This window comes from Pristiophorus japonicus, chromosome 14 (genome assembly GCF_044704955.1).
Source record: "Pristiophorus japonicus isolate sPriJap1 chromosome 14, sPriJap1.hap1, whole genome shotgun sequence".
Classification (NCBI taxonomy): domain Eukaryota; kingdom Metazoa; phylum Chordata; class Chondrichthyes; family Pristiophoridae; genus Pristiophorus; species Pristiophorus japonicus.
The window spans coordinates 942,647-958,228 of record NC_091990.1 but is presented as its reverse complement, the minus strand read 5'-3'; the positions used below and the strand labels follow the sequence as shown (position 1 = coordinate 958,228).

The window sequence follows — 15,582 nt, the reverse complement described above, 5'->3', positions numbered from 1 at the left end:
TTAATATTCGTTCCTGGGATGTGGGCATCGCTGACAAGGTCAGCATTTATTGCCCATCCCTAATTGCCCCTTGAGAAGGTGGTGGTGAGCCGCCTTCTTGAACCGTTGCAGTCCGTGTGGTGAAGGTGCTCCCACAATGCTGTTAGGGAGGGAGTTCCAGGATTGTGACCCAGCGACGGTGAAGGAACGGCCGATATATTTCCCAGTCAGGGTGGTGTGTGACTGGGAGGGGAACGTGGAGGTGATGGTGTTCACATGCGCCTGCTGCCCTTGTCCTTCTAGGGGGTAGCGGTCGCGGGTTTGGGAGGTGCTGCCGACGCTATATATGTAAATGTTCTTTTCCTTTATGAATCCACACAATTTGAAATTAAACAATACATGAAGCTGCCCTTTAACTGCCGAGTCTCCTTAATTCACTGTCCAAAGTAGGTCGAGTCAGACCTGTACTGACTTTTGGATTAAGAATGGCCCCATTTTCATCCGTGGCTAGGAACAGTGCAGTGCAAAGATACGAAACATGAGAATTAGGAGTCGGCCATTCGGCCCCTCGAGCCTGCTCCACCATTCAAGGAGATCATGATTGATCTGAAGGGTGATGCAAGGAGCATAAAAATAGAAAATGCTGGAATACTCAGTGGGTCAGGCAGTATCTGCAGAGAGAGAAACAGTTAACGTTCCAGGTCGATGACCCGTCGTCAGAGTCCAAGAAACAGCCAGTTTCTTGAGGGAATCCCAAAATCAGGTTTGAAAGGATGGTCCCATAACAAGGGACTATCCAATCATAGAATGAAAGATTTGCATTTGTATAACAACCTCAAGACGTCTCAAAGTGCTTTACAGCCAATGAAGTATTTTTGGAGTGGAGTCACTGTTGTAATGTGGGAAGCACAGCAGCCAATTTGTGCACAGCAAGATCCCACATTGTGATAAATGATCAAATTGAGAGTCGCTCCATGGCTCTGGCAGTCCCCCATGGTCCTTATGCAGTGAAAATGGTGGATTCACGGAGTCTACTTTACAAATCCAGGCTCATCAATCGCGTCAGGGAGGGAAAGAATCAACAGCTTCATTTTTCTGCTGACATTTTTATAAATACAGATTTTTTATAGAACATGTTTTAATTTGTCAGTAGTCTCTGATTACAATTAAAAGACTGGATTTTGGTTACAGTTTGAAATTCTCATTCATGTTTTCAAATCCCTCCATATCTCTAATCTCCAGCCCCACAACCCCCCGCGGTGTCTGCCCTCCTCCAATTCTGCCCTCCTCAGTATCTGATTATAATCACTCCACCTTCAGTGGCCGTGCCTTCTGTTGCCTGGGCCCCAAGCTCTGGAACTCCCTCCCTAAACCTCTCCGCCTCCCTTTCCTCCTTCAAGACGCTCCTTAAAATCGACCTCTTTCACCTGCCCTAATTTCTCCTTATGTGGCACGATGTCAAATTTAGTTTGATTACGTTCCTGCGCAGCGCCTTGGGACGTTTTACAATGTTAAAGGTGCTATATAAATGCAAGTTATTGTGTTCCTAACACACAGGGAGGTTAAAGTAACAGTGACCTCAGTCTTTAATAAGACACTCCAGAGTGAGGAACAGGCCTTAGGAGCCGGCTTATATATAGTACTCCCAAGGGATGCTGGGATCCCTTGGGACTTCAGGGGATGCGCTCCCTGGTGGCAGAACATGGGAGTGCATGCTTTACAGATATACAACATCACTCTCCCCGCAAAGTCAAAGTGAAAACTATTTACAAGGTGAGGCGGTCGGGAGCCTTTCTTTCCCTGGTGGACCGCCTCGGTACAAATGTCTGTTCTGGTGTGTTGTTGGCCCTGCAGGGCTGCTGGGTGAGCCTGGCCTTGCTGGGCTGTTGGGCGTGATGGGTTCGATTTCCTGGTCCGGGGTGGTGTCGTTGATCCTTTGGGTGTGTGTTGTGGGCTCAAAAAAGGTGGTGTCTGCTGTGGGTTGTTCAGGGCGGCCTGTGAACCGCAGCCTCGTTTGGTCCAGGTGCTTTCTGCAAATTTGTCCATTGTCTGGTTTGACTACAAACACCCTATTCCCTTCTTTAGCTATCACCGTGCCCGCGATCCACTTGGGACCATGTCCATAGTTTAGCACATACACAGGGTCATTCAGATCAATTTCCCGTGACACAGTGGCGCGATCATCGTTTACATTTTGTTGCTGCCGCCTGTTCTCTACCCGATCCTGCAGGTTGGTGTGGACCAGTGAGAGTCTGATTTTAAGTGTCCTTTTCATGAGTAGCTCAGCTAGGGGCACCCCTGTGAGCGAGTGGGGTCTCGTGCAGTAGCTGAGCAGTACTCGGGACAGGCGGGTTTGGAGTGAGCCTTCTGTGACTCATTTAAGGCTCGGTTTGATGGTTTGTACTGCCCGCTCTGCCTGCCCATTGGAGGCTGGTTTAAATGGGGCCGAGTTGACATGTTTGATCCCATTGCGGGTCATGAATTCTTTAAATTCGGCACTGGTGAAACATGGCCCGTTGTCACTGACCAGTATGTCAGGCATGCCGTGGGTGGCAAACATGGCCCTCAGGCTTTCAATGGTGGCGGTGGCGGTGCTTCCCGACATTATTTCACATTCAATCCATTTTGAAAAAACATCCACCACCACCAGGAACATTTTACCGAGAAACGGGCCTGCATAGTCGACATGGATCCTCGACCATGGTCTGGAGGGCCAGGACCACAAACTTAGTGGTGCCTCTCTGGGCGCGTTGCTCAACTGAGCACACACGATGCATTGCCATACACAGGATTCCAAGTCAGAGTCGATACCGGGCCACCACACGTGGGATCTGGCTATCGCTTTCATCATTACTATACCCGGGTGTGTGCTGTGGAGATCCAAGATGAACATCTCCCTGCCCTTTTTGGGTAGTACTACGCGGTTACCAGACAACAGGCAGTCTGCCTGAATGGACAGCTCGACCTTTTGCCGCTGGAACGGCTTGATTGGCTCTTGCATTTCAACGGGGATGCTGGCCCAGCTCCCATGCACACAGTTTTTTACTAAGGACAGCAGAGGATCTTGGCTGGTCCAAGTCCTAATCTGGCGGGCCGTGACAGATGATTTATCATTTCCAAATGCTTCCATGACCATCAACAAGTTTGCAGGCTGCGCCATCAACAAGTTTGCAGGCTGCGCCATTTCCACCCCCGTGGTGGGCAATAGTAGCCGACAGAGCATCTGCACAGTTTTCGGTGCCTGGCCTGTGGCGGATGGTATAGTTATACGCTGATAGCGCGAGTGCCCACCTTTATATGCGGGCTGAGGCATTGGTATTTATCCCCTTGTTTTCAGCGAACAGGAATGTGAGGGGCCTGTGATCGGTTTCCAGCTCAAATTTCAGGCCAAATAGGTACTGATGCATTTTCTTTACCCCGAACACAAATGCTAACGCCTCTTTCTCAATCATGCTGTAGGCCCTCTCGGCCTTAGACAAGCTCCTGGAAGCATAGGTGACAGGTTGCAACTTCCCCGCAACTTAAGCTTGTTGTAATACACACCCAACTCCGTACGACGACGCGTCACATGCTAGCACAAGTCTTTTACACGGGTTATACAATACAAGCAGCTTGTTGGAGCATAAAATGTTTCTGGCTGTCTCAAAAGCAATTACTTAGTTTTTTTCCCCATACCCAGTTCTCACCTTTGCGCAATAACACATGTAGGGGCTCTAAGAGGGTGCTTAACCCCGGTAGGAAGTTACCAAAATAGTTGAGGAGTCCCAGGAATGACCGCAGCTTCATGACGTTCTATGGCCTGGACGTGTTCCTGATAGCCTCTGTCTTGGCGTCTGTGGGCCGAATGCCATCCGCTGCGATCTTTCTTCCCAAAAACTCCACTTCTGTTGCCATGAAGACGCATTTCGACCTCTTCAGCCACAGCCCTACACGATCCAGTCGCTGGAGGACCTCCTCCAGGTTTTGTAGGTGCTCGGCGGTGTCCCGACCAGTGACCAATATTTTGTCCTGAAAGACCACCGTGTGTGGTATCGACTTGAGTAGGCTCTCCATGTTTCTCTGGAAGATCTCTGCAGTCAACCGAATTCCAAACGGGCATCTGTTGTAGATGAACAGTCCCTTGTGCGTGTTGATGCAAATGAGACCCTTCGAAGACTCCTCCAGCTCCTGCGTCATGTAGACCGAAGTCAGGTCGAGCTTGGTGAACGTTTTGCCTCCTGCCAGTGTCGCAAATAGGTCATCTGCCTTAGGTCGTGGGTATTGGTCCTGTAGCGAGAAACGATGAATAGTTACTTTATAATCGCTGCAAATCCTGACCGTGCCATCACTTTTGAGTACAGGAACAATCAGGCTGGCCCACTCGCTGAATTCCACTGTGGAGATGATGCCCTCGCATTGCAGCCTGTCCAGCTCAATTTCCACTCTCTCCCTCAACATGTGAGGTACCGCTCGCGCCTTGTGGTGAATGGATCGTGCCTCTGGGACCAAGTGGATCCGCACCTTCGCCGCGGAAAAGTTTCCAATGCCTGGCTCAAAAAGGGAAGGAAATTTGTTAAGAACCTGGGTATATGAGGCCTCATAGACAAGTGATAGCATTCAGATTTCATCCCAGTTCCTGCGGATTTTGCCCATCCAGCTCCTTCCAAGCAGTGTGGGGCCATCGCCCGGGACAATCCAGAGTGGCAGTTCGTGCACCGTGCCCTCGTAGGTGACCTTGACGCTGCCCAGGACAATGATAAGCTCTTTGGTGTACGTTCTCAGTTTCGTGTGGATGGGCTCAGGGCTGGTCTGAGTGACTTGCTGCACCAGTCTCTCAAACATCTTTTTACTCATGATGGATTGACTAGCGCCAGTGTCCAGTTCCATGGCTACGGGTAAGCCATTCAATTTTATGTTTAGCATTATAGGTGGACATTTCGTCAAAAATGTGTGCACCCCGTGTACTTCAGCATCTGCCTCCTCTCGGAGGCTCAAAATTGCTTTGATCCATTATGGACCGATCTTCCTCTGCCACGTGGTGGTTAGCAGGTTTTGCAGAGCTTGCAGCTCGTCTGCAAGCTCGTTGGAGGTGCCCCATCATTCCACAGCTCTTTCAAACATACCCTTTGAAGTGGCATGAATAGGCTGAATGGATGCCTCCACAACGCCAACAAGGTGTGAATTGCCTTGCATTCATCCTTTGTTGGGGACTCAGTCATCTGGGTCACCTGAGGCCTGCTGGCAGTTGCAGACTCGTGGGTTCTGCCCTGTACATTTCTGCTCGCAAAAACAGTTCCAGTTAATTTATGAACATTGCTGGCACTTTTGTGCAGAGAGATTTGTTTGGTGTTATCACTGGTGGACATAAACGCCTGTGCTATCGCAATGGCCTTACTGAGGGTCGGTGTCTCTACAGTCAAAAGTTTTCGTAGGATGGTCTCGTGGCCAATGCCCAGTACAAAAAAGTCTCTGAGCATTTGCTCCAGGTAGCCATCAAACTCACATTGTCCTGCAAGTCGCCTTAGCTCAGCGACGTAGCTCACCACTTCCTGACCTTCAGATCGCTGGCACGTGTAGAACCGATACCTCGCCATCAGCACGCTCTCCCTCGGGTTAAGATGCTCCTGAACCAGTGTACACAGTTCCTCATATGACATATCTGTGGGTTTCACTGGAGCCAGAAGATTCTTCATGAGGCTGTAGTTCGATGCCCCGCAGACTGTGAGGAGGACCGCTCTCCTTTTTGCAGCGCTTCCTTCTCCGTCCAGCTCGTTGGCTACAAAGTACTTGTCTAGCCATTCGACATCGGCTTCCCAGTCCTCACCCTCCGAGAACTTCTCCAGGATGCCCACAGTTTGCTGCATCTTTGCGTTGGATTCATATTCTCGTCGCCTGTTATTGTGTTCCTAACACAGATGAGACTGCACACAGGGAGGTTAGAGTAACAGTGACCTCAGTCTTTATTAGGACACACCAGAGTGAGGAGCAGGTCTTAGGGGCCGGCTTATTTACAGTGCTCCCAAGGGACACTGGGATCCCTTGGGACTTCAGGGGATACGCTCCCTGGTGGCGGAACATGGGAGTGCATGCTTTACAGATGCACAACACAAGTGGTTGCTGTTCTGGTGCAGAAGTGATAGTGCAGCCTCACTGGGTTAAACCCAAACCACAGCCGTTCTTTACCACAGAGTTTAGACCGTTTGGCCACAATGGTGTTCATACAGCAGGAGAACCACAGAAAAGAAACCAGTATTTGAAAGCAGTGTTGGCAGGTCAAACTAATGAGGAAAATGCAGTAAACAGAAATCTCAAAAGATAAGGGCACTTACTGTAACATCTGGTGAGCACTGAATCTGACCAAGACACGAAGAGTTATATACATACCAGCAAAAGCCACATGCAAATGAGATAATAATACTGTCTGAGCTACCATCTCACTGAACCCACTAATAAAGCAATGAACATGAGCGATATGATTACACTTAACTCACACACACTTTGCTTTTAACATGTAAAACTTTTTTGGACAATAAATTAGAATATGGACTAGGGGAAGGAGAATATCGCCCCACCACCTTGCCCCGCCTGTCTCCCCCCACCGTCCCCCCCAGCCCACGACCTCCATTCCTGACAAAAAAAAAACAGTTTGACTCATACCTTATGAAAGAAATAAAATAAGATTTTAGTTGGTCACTGACAGAAATATCAGACGGTGTTGAAAGTGCAAGATCACCCACACAGTTGTGTGGAACAGTGTTGTGCAATGTTCCAGTCACTGTGTCAGCCGTGGCTCAGTGGGCAGCACCCTCGCCTCGGAGTCAGAAAGTTGTGGGTTCAAGTCCCACTCCAGAGACCCGAGCACATAAAAAAAAAATCTAGGCTGACTCTCCCAGTGCAGTACTGAGGGAGGGCCGCACTGTCGGAGGGGCAGTACTGAGGGAGTGCCGCACTGTCACATGAGATGTTAAACAGAGGCTCTGTCAGGTGGATGTAAAAGATCCCATGGCACTATTTTGAAGAAGAGCAGGGGAGTTATCCCCAGTGTCCTGGGGCCAATATTTATCCCTAAAACAGATTATCTGGTCATTATCACATTGCTGTTTGTGGGAGCTTGCTGTGCACAAATTGGCTGCTGCGTTTCCCACATTACAACAGTGACTACACTCCAAAAGTACTTCATTGGCTGTGAAGCGCGTTGAGACATCCAGTGGTCATGAAGGGCGCTATATAAATGCAAATTTTAATTTCTTTTTGGGTGCTCGGCCCCTTCTCGAAACACCACACATACTGTGGTTTTCTCCATTGCAGAGCCAGCGAGCTGGGGAGGTGCAGAGAGCCGTGCCCTTGAAGGGAATATTGGTGTGGGGCATGGACACCATGAATCTGGACACCAGGGGCAATGGGGGAGGGTTGTGTGTTTAGTGACTGGGTGCTGGGTTGCCTGGGTGGGACCCAGAGACACAAATTGAACGGGGAGGATCACGCGTCTGTCTGATTTCCTTTCCAGTCATTTCAGGGGAAGGAAACTCGAATGGGTCGCCTCCCACATGACCCTGACCAGTCAGACTTTCCCCTGCACTCTGCTCAGACACGCTCAAACTAGAACACAATAAAGCTGACAATGGACATCAATATCTTCCAAAAAAAGTGTGAAATATTTTGCAATGGCCTGAATGACCCGGCTAACTACAGATATTAAACCTACTGTTCCATATAAAAACTGAAATTGGTATCAATAGGGGCTGGTATATTTTAACATCTTTCAATTAAACTTAATAGAATGCAACCTAACCAGTATATTCCAAAAATTAAATCACCACACTCCCACGACTAATTTAAAAGTGTTCAAGATAAAGTCTTTGGCAAAGGATTTTATATTTGTTTACAAGCTTCCTCGACAACAACCTCCCAAACCCGTGACCTTTATCACCTCATCATCATCATCATCATAGGCAGTCCCTCGCAATCGAGGAAGACTTGCTTCCACTCTTAGCCGGAGTTCTCAGGTGACTGAACAGTCCAATACGGGAACCACAATCCCAGTCACAGGTGGGACAGATAGTCGTTGAGGGAAGGGGAGGGTGGGACTGGTTTGCCGCACGCTCCTTCCGCTGCCTGCGCTCGGTTTCTGTTTGCTCTCGGCGACGAGACTCGAGGTGCTCAGCGCTCTCCCGGATGCACTTCCTCCACTTAGGGCGGTCTATGGCCAGGGACTCCCAGGTGTTAGGGAGGTGTCAGGGAGGCTTTGAGGGTGACCTTGTAACGTTTCCTCTGTCCACCTTTGGCTCGTTTGCCGTGGACGAGTTCCGAGTAGAGCGCTTGCTTTGGAGTCTACCAGCTAGAAGGACAAGGGCAGCAGGCGCATGGGAACACCACCACCTCCACGTTCCCGTTCCCCTCCAAGTCACACACCATCCTGACTTGGAAATATATCGGCCGTTCCTTCATCGTCGCTGGGTCACAATCCTGGAACTCCCTCCCTAACAGCACTGTGGGAGCACCTTCACCACACGGACTGCAGCCGTTCAAGAAGGCGGCTCACCACCACCTTCTCAAGGGGCAATTAGGGACGGGCAATAAATGCCGGCCTTGGCAGCGACACCCACATCCCAGGAATGAATTAAAATGATAGCAGGAACAGGTTATGTTGCTGAAATCTGCTTCTGGCAAGTGATGGCAATAAAATAAAGCTCTTCTTCCTCCCAGTCCTGTCATACCTGGTTATGGAAATGTAATATTGTAGCTAATTGGGCAGGCTATCTCGCTCCTTGACAGAACAATCTAAAGTTAAAAGGAGCAGTGAATGTGATGAGACTTAAGCTGCCTCCACTGGCAGGTTCTCACTGGCAGCAGGTTCTCACTGGCAGCAGGGTCCTCACTGGCAGCAGGGTCAGTAGCCTGAGGGCATGGATTGAAGATAATTGGCACAAAAAGCCAGGGGGGACAGGAGGGAGGAGAATTTGTTTTTTCTTACGCAATGAGTTATGTTCTGGAATGCACTGCCTGAAAGGATGGTGGAAACAGATTCAATAGCAACCTTCAAAAGGGAATTGGATATATATCAGGGCTGTAGGGAAAGAGCACGGGGAGTGGGACTAATTGGATCGCTGTGTCAGCCGGCACAGGCATGATGGGCCGAATGGTCTCGTTCTGTGCTGTATCTCTCTATGGTTCGATGATCCATGTCAGAGTTCATCATTTCAACCACTGAAGGGATGGAAAACCACCTACCAGTCCGCTCTAAGAAAATCATGGCTACAGCAATGCCTCAAGGACCTGCTGGCATTTATACCAGGGATCACATCTGTGCCACAAACAAACACTGGGCAGTTACATTCTGTATGAAGACAGCTCTCCACAGAATACCAGTAATGAAGACTTGCATTTATATAGTGCCTTTCACGACCACCAGACACCCCAAAATGATTTACAGCCATTGAAATATTTTTTTGGAGTGTCGTCACTGTTGTAATATAGGAAATGAGACAGCCAATTTGCGCACAGCAAGCTCCCACTAACAGCAATGTGATAATGACCAGATAATCTGTTTTAGTGATGTTGATTGAAGGATAAATATTGGCCCCAGGACACCGGGGATAACTCCCCTGCTTGTCTTCGAAATAGTGCTATGGGATCTTTTACGTCCACCTGAGAGAGCAGATGGGGCCTCAGTTTAATGTTTCATCTTAAAGGCAGCACCTCAGACAGTGCAGCACTCCCTCAGCACTGCACTGGGAGTGTCAGCCTAGATTTTTGTGCTCAAGTCTCTGGAGTGGGACTTGAACCCACAACCTTCTGACTCAGAGGCGAGAGAGAGAAAAAAAAGAGAGGGAGAGAGAGAGAGAGAGAGAGAGAGAGAGAGAGAGAGAGAGAGAGAGAGAAAAAAAAAGGAGAGAGAGAGAGAGAGAGAGAGAGAGAGAGAGAAAAAAAAGGAGAGAGAGAGAGAGAGAGAGAAAAAAAAGAGAGAGAAAAAAAGGAGAGAGAGAAAAAAAAAGGAGAGAGAGAAAAAAAAAGGAGAGAGAGAGAGAGAGAGAGAAAAAAAGGAGAGAGAGAGAAAAAAAAGGAGAGAGAGAGAGAGAGAGAGAGAGAGAGAGAGAGAGGGAGAGAAAAAAAAAGGAGAGAGAGAGAGAGAGAGAGAGAGAGAGAGCTGCCCACTGAGCCACAGCTAACACTCTCTACGTGGCACAATCACTTGGGACCCTTCCCTTGGCAGCAGATGCTGAAAGCCATTGGTTCAACTATTCTATTCAAGTCAAGTTTGAAACTCTTCGCCTGGTCTTCCCCTGTTTATGTCACCGACTGAAAGGAGTATTGATGAAACCCCGCTTGATATTAAATTAAGTTTGCAAGTTAAGTAACGCCGTGTTATGTTCTTGACCATGAACCGAGAATGTGTCTTTTTGGCTTTCTAATTCAAAATAATTGAAAAGGGCGATACGGTTAACATGGAGCATTTAGAATATTGATGCGAGTGATAACAAAAAGCTGATATGCAAAAATTGAAGTCATTAAAAAAAAAATTGCTGCTGTAGATTTATCAGCTCCTAAATTCCCACCCTGCAGTCATTACAGGAATTCACTGAGGAACATGGTGTACAGAGAAACTGTTCTTTATTAAAAATGTTCCTCTTCAGAGTATTAAAAAAAAAGACAAAAATAACTGAAAAGAAAAATGCAAAGCTGCCATCCATTGTATTCCACTCTCTGGTTAAGTGTATTATTTATCAACAGTCAACATTACACTTGTTCATTGCAATCATCATAGGCAGGTTCTCGCAATCGAGGAAGACTTGCTTCCACTCTTAGCATGAGTTCTCAGGTGGCTGAACAGTCCAATACGAGAACCACAGTCCCCGTCACAGGTGGGACAGATAGTCGTTGAGGGAAGGGGAGGGTGGGACAGGTTTGCCGCACGCTCCTTCCGCTGCCTGCGCTTGATTTCTGCATGCTCTCGGTGACGAGACTCAAGGTGCTCAGTGCCCTCCCGGATACTCTTCCTCTACTTAGGGCGGTCTTCGGCCAGGGACTCCCAGGCGTCAGTGGGATGTTGCACTTTATCAGGGAGGCCTTGAGGATGTCCTTGAAACGTTTCCGCTGCCCACCTTTGACTCATTTGCTGTGAAGGAGTTCCGAATAGAGCACTTGCTTTGGGAGTCTCGTGATTGGCATGTGGACAATGTGGCCCTGCCCAGTGGAGCTGATCAAATGTGGTCAGTGCTTCAATGCTGGGGATGTTGGCCTGGTCGAGGACGCTAACGTTGGTGTGTCTGTCCTCCCAGGGGATTTGTAGGATCTTGCGGAGACATAGTTGGCAGTATTTCTCCAGCAACTTGAGGTGTCTACTGTATTTGGTCCATGTCTCATTGCAATACAAGACTGGTAGACTCACAATTCTATTGAATGTGGTACGGTACATGCATTATTCTCTGGTATGCCGTGTCAGAATGGTAGAAGGTGGATTTGGGCCTGTGACTTGCCGTAAGTTCCTGATTTCTGTCATGTTGTTGAGAAAAGGCATCATAACGACAGCAAGTCCAAGAAACTGAAAATGCAGCAGATCTGAGTCCCGGCAGTGTCACGTGCTTCTGTATAACCAGAGCAGGAACTCCATGAGCCGAGGCCTGAGAGTAGGCCTCGTCTGGTGCAAGGGATTGACCCGAAGAAATGAGCCGTTACTTGAAGTGCAACAGTTTTACAACCCATGACCATGTCTCTCCACAACAAATGCTAACCTGTTTACTGATCTTCACTCCTCGAAAGTCCAACGTCACGGATATCACACTCTTCATTTTCAAAATAGTTCAGAAACGCTGAAGTTAGTGTAAACATGGAAACATTCTGCAACATCAATTACTCCTTTTACTGAAAGGCTCTTTAGAGGTATTCCTTTTCAGTGTTTACTCCTGCATAAAACATTTGTGGACATGAACACTTAACTGAAGTATGTAGTATTAAAAAAACACACCACTGGGTATATAGTAAATATAGTCAGCTGTGGCTCAGTGGGCAGTACCCTCACCTCCGAGTCAGAAGGTTGTGGGTTCAAGTCCCACTGCAGAACCTTGAGCACAAAAATCTAGGCTGACACTCCCAGTGCAGTGCTGAGGGAGTGCTGCACTGTCGGAGGGCTGTGTTTCAGATGAGACGTTAAACTGAGGCCCCGTCTGCTCTCTCAGGTGGACGTAAAAGATCCCACGGCACTATTTCGATGAAGAGCAGGGGAGTTATCCCTGGTGTCCTGGGGCCAATATTTATCCCTCAAATCAACATCACTAAAACAGATTATCTGGTCATTATCACATTGCTGTGTGTGGGAGCTTGCTGTGCGCAAATTGGCTGCTGCGTTTCCCACATTACAACAGTGACTACACTCCAAAAAGTACTGAATTGACTAAAGCGCTTTGGGATGTCTGATGGCCGTGAAAGGTGCTATAGAAATCCAAGACTTTTATTTAAAATAATTTTACATATTTACATTATTAAACTCACTCATCAATTCTTGTTTTGCTGCCGAAACACGAACAACATTTCTAGATACCACAATTCTTTGGTGAATAGAAGCCCTGCTAAAAACATAGAATAAAATGAAGGAACGTCCTGACTACCAATCCAATGTTCCTCGCACATTAGAAAGCAGCTCCATTTTGGCTAATGTTCTGCCCTTAAGCCATGACTGGTGAGTTGAGCATTGACTGTGACACTCCATAGATAATATTCGCGCACAATAGAGAAGCTCTCCTGCCCTGCAGCGGTGTCTGAGCAACATAAAACAAAGTGTTGTCAGGCAGTGTCCTTCATCAACTGACAGCAAGGCAACCTAGGTCATTTCTGCACTGCCAATTCGCTAAATGATATTCCATCTCTTGACTTCCTGACACACACATTTCAATAATCTGCCATTGTGTTTTAAATCCTCTTTAAATCACAGCTGAAGTGTTCATTTATTGAGAAGGATTCACAGTCAGCACCGAATGTATAAACAGGGTTGTTATTTACTTCAGTCACAGTTGTCGGCAAAGTCTCCCACAGCTTGAACAGCAGGCTGATCGGAGTGGTGACGGAGGAGCTCTGCATAGGTCAGTACAAAGACCAAACATGAATCTCCCACGGGCTTTTGAAAGTGACGAAATCATGTGTGAATTGGGCTGGGTATTTAGTAGCATCTGGCCACACTCGATTAACCCAAGCGTTCAACTGCACAGTGACAGTACAGAATGAATCCACTCTGGCCACCATAGACAGCTTGCACATATGTAAAACACAAGGCTGTTAACGAACTGAGATACTGCCACTAGTTGGGAGTATGTTCAACACTGCATCAACAACTTTTATTTATATAGCGCCTTTAATGAAATGAAATGTCCCAAGATGCTTCACGGGATTATTAGGAGATAAAAATTTGACACCAAGCTGCATGAGGAGACATTAGGACAGGTTTTAAGAAGCATCTTGAAGGAGGAAAGAGAGGTAGAGAGGCGGCGAGGTTTAGGGAGTGAGTTCCAGAGCTTGGGGCCCAGGCAACAGAAGACACGGCCACCGATGGTTGAGTGATTATAATCAGGGATGCTCAAGAGGGCAGAATTTGAGGACGCAGACATCTCGGGGGGTTGTGGGGTTGGAGAAGATTACAGAGATAGGGAGGGGCGAAGCCTTGGAGGGATTTGAAAATAAGGATGAGAATTTTGAAGTCGAGACATTGCTCAAGTGGGAGCCAATGTAGGTCAGCGAGCACAGGGGGTGATGGGTGAGCGGGACTTGGTGCAAGTTAGGACACGGGCAGCCGAGTTTTGGATCACCGTAGGGTAGTTATATAGGAGGCCGGCCAGGATTGCGTTGGAATAGTCAAGTCTAGAGTAACAAAAGGCAACATTTGCGAACCGTGCTAAGACACTTGGATACAGACGATCACTACTACAAGCTGAATATCTTCAACCCAATGCTGACTCCTAAAATATTGGACGTGACAGTCCAATTGACACAGATCCTCGTGCCCGACAACAGATGCCGCTTTTAGCTGTAGCAACTGAATTCTGTGAACTCCAGACTCAGCCTACATGCCGTGGGGTTGTATCACTCACCGACGGGGAGTTCAAAATGCTCAAGACATCACAAATAGAAAATGAACAGCGCAGCTAACAATGAATTATGGGAGAAATTTAAATGAGCAATAATCCATCAGCTGAGAGGAGAGTTGTGTAAAGGGAAGAGAGCAAAAAAGTTGATGTGAATTCTGTGCAGCTCAATGTTATGTTGTTATGAGGCGGTGGATAAAGGGTCAAATGATTTTAATGAGTTTTTGCAGATTGCCCTTGGTCACATCGGCAATTCAGCAGATGAACGTTTTGAAGATACTGCAATACGGTCAGTAGTAAAATAAATCAATCTGCTGAATGGGTTAACGACAAAGGCCAGACAATCCATGGTCAAACTTACTAGCAGGTTGAACCTCCCTTATCCAGAACTCTCTTATCCGGAACCACCCCTCATCCAGAACCATTTCCGGCCACCGGGTGGCGTGCGAGCAGAACTCCGACATGAACAAATTGAAGTCCTTCCTCCCGACTCCAGCAATTGCTGGCCTGACCCCACGATCCACCGCCCCCATGATCTCTCTGTGTCTGAGCACACACAGAGGCTGAACTCCAGGACATAGTCGATGTATTCACCGAGGTGTGTGAAATCATGGGCCTTACGCTAAACATTAGTAAGACAAAGGTCCTCCACCAGCCTGCCCTCGTCGCACAGCACTGTCCCCCAAACATCAAGATCCATGGCGTGGCCCTGGACAACATGGACCACTTCCCCTATCTCGTGAGCCTCCTATCAACAAGAGCAGGCATTGATGATGAGACCCAACACCGCCTCCAGTGCGCCAGCGCAGCCTTTGGCCGCCTGAGGAAAAGAGTGTTTGAAGAACAGTCCCTCAAAGCTCACCAAGCTCATGGTCGACAGGGCTGTAGTAATACCCGCCCTCCTGTATGGCTCAGAGTCATGGATCATGTATGGTAGACACCTTAAGTCACTGGAGAAATACCACCAACGATGTCTCCGCAAAATCCTGCAAATCCCCTGGAAGGACAGACGCACAAACATTAGCATCCTCATCCAGGCCAACATCCCCAGCATTGAAGCACTGACCACACTTGATCAGCTCCGCTGGGCAGGCCACGCTGTCCGCATGCCAGACACGAGACTCCCAAAGCAAGCGCTCTACTCGGAACTCGTCCACGGCAAGTGAGCCCCAGGTGGGCAGAGGAAACGTTACAAGGACACCCTCAAAGCCTCCCTGATAAAGTGCGACATCCCCACTGACACCTGGGAGTCCCTGGCCAAAGACCGCCCTAAGTAGAGGAAGTGCATTCGGGAAGGCGCTAAGCTCCTCGAGTATCGTCGCCGAGAGCATGCAGAAATCAAGCACAGGTAGCGGAAGGAGCGTGTGGCAAACCAGGCTCCCCACCCACCCTTTTCCTCAACCACTGTCTGTTCCACCTGTGACAGGAACTGTGGTTCTCGTATTGGACTGTACAGCCACCTAAGAACTTATGCTAAGAGTGGAAGCAAGTCTTCCGAGATTCCAAGGGACTGCCTATGATGATGATGGATCTCTCTGCCACACTCCCAGCC

General features: G+C 48.2%; 1 protein-coding gene across 1 annotated transcript in view; it reads right to left on the bottom strand.

Annotated features, from left to right (window-relative positions):
- Positions 1-15,582, bottom strand: part of LOC139279671 (tyrosine-protein kinase Fyn-like) — a 351,315-nt gene that overhangs the window by 314,352 nt on the left and 21,381 nt on the right. The window lies entirely within an intron of this gene.